The sequence below is a fragment of the Polypterus senegalus genome, chromosome 17, assembly GCF_016835505.1.
Source record: "Polypterus senegalus isolate Bchr_013 chromosome 17, ASM1683550v1, whole genome shotgun sequence".
NCBI lineage: Eukaryota > Metazoa > Chordata > Cladistia > Polypteriformes > Polypteridae > Polypterus > Polypterus senegalus.
In genome coordinates this window covers 82,468,048-82,478,637 of record NC_053170.1, presented here as the reverse complement: position 1 = coordinate 82,478,637, position 10,590 = coordinate 82,468,048, and positions in this window count along the sequence as shown.

Below are 10,590 nucleotides of genomic sequence, written 5' to 3'. Positions count from 1 at the left end.
TATATATATATATATATATATATATATATATATATATATATATATATTTACTGTATATGTGTGTGTGTGTACTAACCAAGAATGAGGTTTTGCATCAAAAATGATTAAAGGGCAGTAATACAAAACTCTAAATCCAAAAACAATTACCTTAAAATTAGCAACAACCCCTAAGCTGAAGTTTTTCCAAATTTGGCAAAATGATCTGCTGATCTGCTGTTAGAAGGGTCATACCTGTGGGCACAGCGAAATAAGAAAGGGGATTTTCTGAATAAGAAGCTGTGTGAGGAATCACGTGAGTGAAAACACACTAAATCAGGGGTGTCCAAACTTTTTTTCACTGGGGGCCACATACAGAGAAATATACGAAGAGCTGGGCCACCCACTAGAAGTTAGGTATATTGCCTCAGCTCCTGTGTATTAAGCTGGCAAAATCAATCAAATAAAGGTAAATTATGCTTTATAATTGAATATGCTTAAAGAAAAAACAGCATCACAGCTCTCCATTAATGGGTTTTCATTTATTGTATTACAAAAGTGCTGTCATCACATGCAATCGAGTAAAAATCAAAAGCACAAGCTTTATCAGACACTTGATGTTTTAAGTTCCTGACAAATCTTCAATTCGCTGCACAACTGCGTTTCTGGACAAGCTAACGTTGTCGAATTCCTGTATTTTCTCCGGGCACATTATTCCTGTGACTTTTGTGAGGTACCATCTGAGAAAGGTTTCCTGTGACGGGCAGTGAGTTGCGCTGCCTTGTAACTGGCTAACCTTTCAGAATGAAAGGTTAATGGTGCAGTCGTACCCATAATTCCATTGCTAAGACTGTTCACCTTTTATGTAGTTTACTGTATATTTTTGACAAATCTCATTAATGGTGTACATTTTTTAATTGGAATAGGGGGCCTGCTTGCTTTGCTTGCCAATTCCTCCCCACCAGCATTATGTGCCATTGTGAAGAGGGGGACTGAACGCACCCCAAGGAGATGTGGTTGCTCCTACGAATCCCCTCTTAAAACGGTGATCCAATGGGAAACAAATAGCAGTTTAATTTTTTCCGCTCTCTTTGCTCTATGAGCTGCTGGCTTGCTGCTGCTCCCATGCCGCGTGATTTGCATTTCGTGCTGCACTTCGAACGTTTTAAAGTCACTGCCTTGTCTCTCTTCTTCCCCAGACATCCTCAAACACTATTCAATCTCTTGTCGCTTTTCCGTTATTTCACCAAGTAATATTTTCCGTCTTTACTCTCACTTTCTTGAGATTTTCAAATTTTCCTACTGCCATTATCTCTAACCTGCTCTGCATGTGTATCATGGGACTTGCTTCCAAAGGTTGCAAGTATGACATGACTTGCCCGTCTCGTGGGACGTGAAACTGTCTCTCAAAGATCTCTCTTCAAAAGATCACGTCTCGTCACAATTTTTTTTTTTTTTAATAGAGCGATTTAATTTACTTTCACATGAGGTAGGTGCTAATTTATTTTTTTTGCATTAAGGCCCATCTATTCAAATTACACCTCTGGTTAAAGTTTTTCTTTCTCTTCACTGATCTTTCATTCTTTTGTGTTTTATTACAATATAATACAATACAATTTATTTTTGTATAGCCCAAAATCACACAAGAAGTGCCGCAATGGACTTTAACAGGCCCTGCCTCTTCACAGCCCCCCAGCCTTGACTCTCTAAAAAGACAAGGAAACCCCCCCCCCCAAAAAAAAACAAACCCTTGTAGGGAAAAAATGAAAGACACCTTGGGAAAGGCAACAACAACAACATTTATTTATATAGCACATTTTCATACAAATAATGTAGCTCAAAGTGCAAAGGCAGTGCAAAGAGAGACCAATTTCCAGTTAGGTTGGGCATGCAGTGGGTGTTAAAAAGAAGGGAGTCAATACAATATAATATAATACACAGAACAGAAGATATCCTCAATACAGTATAAATAATATATTTTTTTGTATTAGTTTTTAGGTGCTCAGCCCTCCATTTCTCAGGTCTGAGAAATGGAACCCCCAACCGGAAGTCACCCGGTGGGGACATGAATGGAGCAGACCGGACGACTCAGTCCACAATAAAATCAGAGCGTGACTCCGAGGGTCTTTTAACACTGAGAATCGTCCTCCTGGTGAAGGAAAAGTACAACGTGTTCTGTTATCTGATAAGAAGTAAAGCAACAAAGCCAGACTGCCCATCTGAACTCAGCATCTACAGTGAGTGACCAAAGGCCTCATGCATAACGCCGTCTGTAGAATTCACACTAAAACATGGCATAAAGACAAAAGTCGAAACATATGTATGCATAAAAAAATTCAGATGCAGAAAACTGTGTGTAAGCCAACTTCCACACAATTCTACTACATAAATCCCGGTCTGCGTGAAATGCAACGCTTTTGCATGCGCCTGCCGCCCCTCCCAGACTCCTCCCAGAATTACTCCTCTTTGAATATGCAAATCAACATAAATAGCCCTTAAACTCAGCGTTCTGTGAAAAGACAATGGCAAAAGCATGGGGAAAAATAAGAATATCAGCGAATGCCAAGTGGAGGCAAGGAAAACATAGTATTTGTCGGTTTAAGCAGTGGTAAAAAAAAAACAAAAGGAAGTTGATCGAAAGTTCAAGTTCAGAAAGCCGCACAGTGCCAGAAATAAAAAAAGAAGTGGTCAAATATCAAAGTCGCAGTGAAAAGGTGAGTCGTAGCCCACTGCTTGAGTGTCATATGGAAGTTTATTAGGGTACAGAGAAAAGAAAAAAAAGGGACAAAGTAGAAAAAAAAAACTTTAATCTTTTAATTTAATAGTTTCTCAAATCCCATCGTAACTAAAGAAGCACATTAAATGCTTTGTATTCTATGTGTTCTTCTGTGTACTCTATGTGTGTGAATCACTACTTGCTTCTTAAATGGGATTTCTCTTATGCTGACAGGACACAGAATCCATTACATTCATGATATTACAGCTCTCTGAATAGTTTAAATACTAAGATGTATACTTGATATCATTTTCATGATGAAATGAATTAAATTATGTATTAAACATGAGGGCACAGTGACGCAATGGTAGAGACAAGCTGGTGCCCTGTCCTGAGATTGTTCCTGCCTCCTGGAAGATGCTTGCTGCGCTGTGCGTGACCTTCGATGAAATAATTTATTGCAGCAGTACTGTCTCTTTGAAATGTACTAACCCCCAATTCCTGTCCTTCCTTTTCTTTCTCCAAGTAACCAATCACCACACAATCACCTCTTTAATAAATGTCAAGCAATCTGTAAGCTTAGAATGCAGATTCTTCAAAACTTTTAAGGGACATTGAAATATATTCGTAGTACATGTTTAATTATTCCATCCATCTATCTGTTAAGGGTCAGGGCCAGTCCCAGGAAGCATACAGCGCGAGGCAGGAACAATCCCTGAACGGGTAGTCAGTTTGTCACTACCGCTGCCCACCGTGTCTACACGTTTAATAACAGTGTACATTATTTAAACAAAGTTAAAAATGTATCTGTATAATGTAATAAACATCGTTTACTGTATTTCATCTAAAAATGATATAAAGAGCTCCAAGAAGGTAGTGCCTGGAAATCTAAATTGATTTAGAAGACAGTCGTCATCATCTGTAAATACGCGCTCTCTTCCATTGAACTGAATTGAATTCCTTTATTGTTATTGTATGGTACAATGAGATTCAATTTGCAAATCCTCCATGAACATATTTTTCTATAAAATGGTAAAATAACAACAACAAAAACAATAATAATAATAATAAAATAAAAAATGAAAAGTATACAATATGAAAGCATAAGTTTACAGTGAGGTAATTGTACTTATAAGTACAAACAGTTCTACCAGCTGTTCGTATGAAACTGTTTCTGAACTGCGAGGTTTGTGAATGGAAGGCTCTGAAGCGTTTGCCGAATTGGAGGAGTTCAAATAGACTGTGCGCATGGCTGAGGCAGCAGAAGCTGTACCCCGATAATTCTCTCTTGACACAAACTGTGGAAGAGCTTTCTGATCAGCTGCTGTACAGCTGTGATTCCACACTCAGATACAATGGGTTAAAATACTCTTAGTGGTGCTCTGAGAGTAACAACGCTAAAGCAGATATGGTATTTAGAATAGTTTGGCCTTTCCATGCACCATTATATGATTGCAGGTCTTTCCGTGCACCATTATATGGTATCAGATTGATTACAATCAGATGCCTTAAACTAATAAATGATGTGCGATTAATTTCTGTGTATTTGATAAAGCTACGTCAGGGATCTGAATCTAAAAAATAAAGGGAAGCCACCCAGGAACAATAGCGCCAATTTGACGCTGGGTGCTGCCAGTTTGCAAAACTGAGCCAAAAACTTGCACATGCTATGGTTTGAGCTGGTCTTGAGAATGTGCATGGCTTTACACCAAGTTTAGTTTTTATACATTGTGATGTGAGAGTGGAAACGGGCGTATGCCGTATTTTTGTGGGTATGCACTGTTTATACATGAGGCCCCTGGAGATATGTTTAAGTATTACATTTACTACAACCTTTACAGAAATGCTTCAAAAAATTGATGAAGAAAATATATGAAAATATGAGTAAGTTAGAGGGTAAAATTAGAGTACTTGCAGCTCAGCTTTAGGTTGTTATGCTAACATTCACAACTTGTATTGAAATAGCTGAATATTTGGCTTCTGTTAATGATGAAAAATCAACAGGCAGAATCAGAATGCAAAATGTTCGCTGATAAACTGGCTGTGCTGGAAGACTGATATAGAAGGAGCAACATCAGAACTGATGGTCTTCCTGAAAAACAGGAAAGTCCAAACCCAGTGAAATTCATAGCTGAACTATTCTCTAAAATAAATGGAGAGGACTTTACATCGGACATCTAAGCAGCTTATCATATATGTATATTGAATGCCCCCAAACCAAAAAGCCTAATTGTCTGCTTCAACAAACTAAAGGCCAATGAAAACTTGATGTCTCTTCTTCAGTTCTCCCAACTGAAGTCTTCTCACATATAAGAACAACACAGCTGCACCAGGCATAAAAGCGAAAGATGGCACCGTTTTGATGCAGAATGAGGTACTGCCTCATCCTGCCAGTCAGTCTGACCCACACCTGTCCTCCAATGAAGAATCACAACTCACAAGGCTCGCCAACGTATCGTGCAAACTCCTATTTGTGATTAACCACATTCCTATTTTCCCCATATTTCTCGCTTGCAACAGCTGCTAGATGTGCTGTATTATACAGCATTACATGGAGCTGAAATGAGATACAGCCACTTGTACCCTGCCAAACTGAAAGTGGTTATTAAAGATCAGTTTTACATTTTTAGTTCTCTGGACGAAGCAGATAAAGAGCTAATAAGACTGGTCCTGACATTCTTTTAAAACATACGATCATAAGTCACACTGTGTTCTGGCAAGGCAAAGAAGATTCTACTTGAAGCTTGCAATCTGGACTGTTTGTAAGGCAACACTTGCTATAACTATACATTATATTTTATTTCCTATTCAGCAATCCCTTTCCTTTCATATTGAAAGTTCTTCCATTAATTATACACTCTGGCTACCACAAAGTAACCAGCTATTGACTTTTTGTTAAACTTTAATTATTACTAGGGGGCTTTGCCCCCTGCTCGCCTCTTTATGGTTCTGCCGGTCGTGTATGGGGATGCGGATGTACAATTTAATCAGATTTTAATTTTCATTTGAAGTGTTACATTTGCATTAACGCAATGTATAACTGCCCATGATTTAATGTTGTTTCTTTCTCCCTATTAAATAAAACGACTTTTTCGAATGTTTGGCATCTGAGATTTGTTAACACTAGAATTACCAAAGCTTACGAAAAAACTCTTAAATCCGGCCCACCTTAAATCAGCTCGCACCTCTCCGTCAGCGTCTTTTGACTTGTAAATGTGTCTAAGTCCAAGCAGCAAGCAGCCTGCTATACCATTTCCCCCACCCCTTTACAAATGACAAAAACCTCTCCCAACTGAAGCCTTGTTTATCAGGGAGTCAGGTAGTACCTAGAGCTGTAAAGACTAAAAAATATATCGTTATTTGGAACACATGCATTTCACGTGTGTTTTGTGTCTACAAAGATCTATTGTTTATGTAAGTGTAGGATGACAGAAATGTTGAACACATTACCTAAAAGACAACTTTTTCCATGTTTTAGTACTAACAACAAAATTTTGACATAAAGTGTGTAATGTGTGAAGACTGAAGTCCAAATATCAAATAAGCACTTTCACAAAATGTACAAGTATAACAGAACAAGTGCACTTTTATTCAAGACTATAACTGAAGAAAAAGAAAACAGGTTAGTGTGGCTTATTGTCGGGACTTCTTTGGTAGTAAAGCGGTTAGGACTGCTGACTCCTATTCAGAATGTTGCGGGTTCGAGTCTTCACATGTCCCAAAATAAACATTTTGAGTAGTGAGCTGCTCTTATTCTTACTATTATACAATAAAAACATACATTTGATTTGAGTCTGTAACAGCCAGTGTAAATGTACGGTACTTGTAAAGTTTAATATTTTTTTTTTCAGTTTTATTCTTTCAGTCTTGTTCACGCTCGCCCCGATCTGACACTGCTGTTTTCAAATATAGATGAGCTATAACAGAGGTGAACTCAGATTGGAGAAAGAGAACAGAAGCCCTCCCACCAAGAAACGTCCACTCACATATAAGAACAACACAGCTGCACCAGGCCTCCAACGAAGAAGCACAGCTTACAAAGCTCGCCAATGTATCGTGTAAACTCCTGTTTGTGATTATGTTTTGTGATGGTCTTTACATAAGAAACATTTATATGTTACTTATATAAAAGCCAGATGAGATTAAATGTTATTTACCTTGATTTATTTACTTATCTTTCTACAGCGTAAAGTCACAAGTAGACTGCAGAGCTTCCTCTGTTTGATCGACAAGGGCATGCTCACAAATTACACGTGTAATGCCACGAAAAATGTCTGCTGACACTTCAGTATGCGAGCAATAGTACGAGAATACAGTTCTTTTTTGGGCACATACACCGTACACATCTAAACACTAGCATGGAGAGTCGCTCGCATACTATAGAGTCTATAGCTGCAGGTGGAAGCTGCCGTCGCACTTTTCCAGTCACTGTACTTTGTATATAAATGTCAGATCGAATGTTATTTACCTTGATTTATTTACTTATCTTCCTACAGCGTAAAGTCACAAGTAAACTGCAGAGCTTCCTGTGTTTGATCGACACGGGTACGCTGACACAGTACATGTGTACTGAAGTGACTTCAGCTGCAGGTGGAAGCTCCTGTCGCACCCTATGCAACTTTGATCTTATTCAGGAAAACATCCCAGTCAACCCATGGGAGTAAGACTTTCCGAGACTCTTGGCAATTCTAGTGTCTTTGCAAAAGCTATTCTAATGGGAAACTGTTAACGTTTTAATACGAATGGCATATCAAGATCTTCTTTGTCATCTAATGTTATCTGTGGAAGATGTACTACATTACCTTTCTTGGATTCATCCTTCTTTCAACAGTAATTCGTGTGGAGGAAGACTGGACTGTGTTAACGGTTGTAGATATTCTTTGTGATATTGTAAGTTGTTGTTTTCATCTTCCAAACAATCACCATCAACTGTTTTAGCATAGTCTATTGATACGCATTTTACCACTTTGCTGTGTTGCCGATCGACATTTTTGCCGTTAATCTGTTTGACTTCATCGTTTCTTGGTGCTAGGAATGGCCGTGCACTCACTTTGTCTGTTGCTAACCCTTCGTGATGAAATCCTTTAATAAGATTTGGTCATAATATGTCGTTTTTAATTGGGAACTTAAAGTGAGGAAAACATTAAAATTTATAAGAGCTGAGAGAGCTGGAAGTGTGTCTGACAAAAGCATTCATACAAATGTGAGGTTAGAGTACCGTGGTCTTGTTTGAAAATCATTGATAGGAGGGTGTGACTTGAAAGAATCTCATGGCAATATTCTCATCTTGCAGGACTTGGAAAAAATCTTTTCCAAAAAGTCTCGTCTCCTAAAAAGCCTTGTCGCGTTGAAAGATTTTTTTATATTTCAGAGAGATATTGAAATTTCTTCCATCAATTATATGTATACTTTGGCTGTGGTTTTAACGTCATACACTTGGTTTATTATATTTGGACTGTTTAAGATTATATCTTTGGTTTATTCTATTTGCACTGTATTTTGACAAGATGTCTCAGTTTTTAACTTTCTCTACACTACTGCTGGGGGTTCATTTCACTCCAGATGTGCTCCGTCTCTTTGCATGTCAGATGACAGGGTCTTGGCAAAGTGCGATTTGCCTCACTTGCAGAGGCAAAATGGGGTGGAAGAGAAGACAGCAATACTATTTCTTTTTCATCTCATTTCTTAATTTCTCATACATTTAATTATGACATTACTGTACTTTTAAGAAATGCAAAACAAAAAAAAAATAAAGGCCATAACATTAAACAATTCGATCAATACAAGGTAAAAATGATTGATTGTGAATCTGTTTGAAAGGAAAACCCGCAGCATTGAGGATACATTTGCAGGACTCAACCGAGTGCGCGACACGACTTTACTTAAAAATACATTGGAACATCAGGCATGCACACATGAATTGAAGGGTGCAAGAATGGCAGGTGTCTGGCCAGTCAGGACAAAAGTCCAAGGTAAATTTTTGAAGGCGGTCCATCCCTGATCACTTATCACTAATACTGATGAGAAGGACTTTGGGTGTTGTCATTAAAACTGTAATAAAACTGGGGAGACAGTGTAACAGTGATGCTCACCTGAAATTGAGACCCGAAAAAAAAAAAAATCAATTTTCAAAGGAATTTGTTGCTGATAGAACCAGGATAACATCCTTTAAATGTAGTAACATTTATTTTACAATTGTTGTATTTTGTGTTGTGCAGTCTCTTGAGGTTTTGTGGATATTGTGGAGAGAGTGGCCAGAGAGCCGCAAGCCAGACGGACTGCAGACGTGTTGGGTGAGTTTTGTTAAACTGTACGATGTGGCGCATTTACTCTCCAGCAGCCATCATATAAACGTAACCCCAGTTTAGTGTATCTCAAATCACGTGTCTACTGTTTTAACTGCTGTAACTATTTGTTAATAATGTTCATTTTGGAATGTCTGACTAACATACACCACTTACAAAATGTCAAAAGTTACTCAGAGAAGGACTTGAACAGAACATTTCTCTATATGCAGATGATTTGCTACTGTATATATCAGACCCACAAAATATTGTACCTGCAGTCCTAACAGCACTTACAGAATTCAAAAAGATCTCTGGTCTCAGAATTAATTTGAATAAAAGTGTACTCTTCCCAATGAATTCTCAAGCATACAGTACAATATTAGATTAGAAACCCTACCTTTTATCATTGCAGAACAGTTTAAATACTGAGGGGTAAATATCATAAGTAAACAAAGCTCCTTTTAAACAAAATTTTGCAGTCTGTATGAAAAAAAATAAGCAAGACTTGCATAGATGGTCAACCCTCCATCTCACTCTAGCTGGAAGAATTAACGTTGTTAAGATGAATATTCTTCCTAAGCTTCTCTTTTTTATTTCAAAACATTCCAATATACATCAATAAATCATTTTTTAAACAATTAGATTCAACCATAACCTCATTTATTTGGAATTCAAAACATCCACGTATTCAAAGAGCGACCCTACAAAGACCTAAGGCAGAAGGTGGCATGGCTCTACCTAACTTTTAGTTTTATTACTGGGCAGCAAACATACAAGCTATAAAAACCTGGACACAAATAGATGAACATACATAGGCTTGGTCCACAATAGAAGTAAAATCCTGCAGTACTTCTTTATATTCCCTGCTTTGTGCCCCGATAAATGCAAATTATCACCAATATACTAATAACCCAATTGTGCTTCACTCACTCAGAATATGGAACCAATGTAGAAAGCATTTTAAGATGGAGAATCTTTTATCTATGGCACCTCTGCATATCAACCACCTTTTTCAACCCTCCAAACATATGCAGTTTTTAATATCTAGAAAACGTTTGGGATTAAATAACTTAGAGATCTGTATACAGACAACATCTTTGCATCCTATGTACAATTACAATCCAAACTTAACTTTCCAGCAACACATTTTTTTTCACTATCTTCAAATTAGGAATTTTGTTAAACAGAACCCGCCCAATTTTCCTAAACTCCCACCTTCCTCTATGCTGGAAAAAGTATTGCTCAGTTTTAAGGACTCAGTCAGCATTTCTGCAATATATAAAACCATTTACAGTCCCTCCCTTTCAAAGATCCAAGAGGACACTGGGAAAAAGATCTCTTAATCAACGTATCAGAAAAGGAGTGGAAGGTAACAATGCAGAGAATTCACTTGAGCTCCATATGTGCAAAGCATACAATTATTCAACTAAAATTTATATATCGAGCACAACTGTCTCACTTGAAATTGTCCAAAATGTTTCCAGGGCAAGATCCAACCTGCGAACGCTGCAATCAAGCTCCAGCCTCACTGGGCCACATGTTTTGGGCCTGCACTAAATTATCATGCCGGACCAAAATCTTTAAATGCCTTTCAGACAGCCTTGGTGTCAC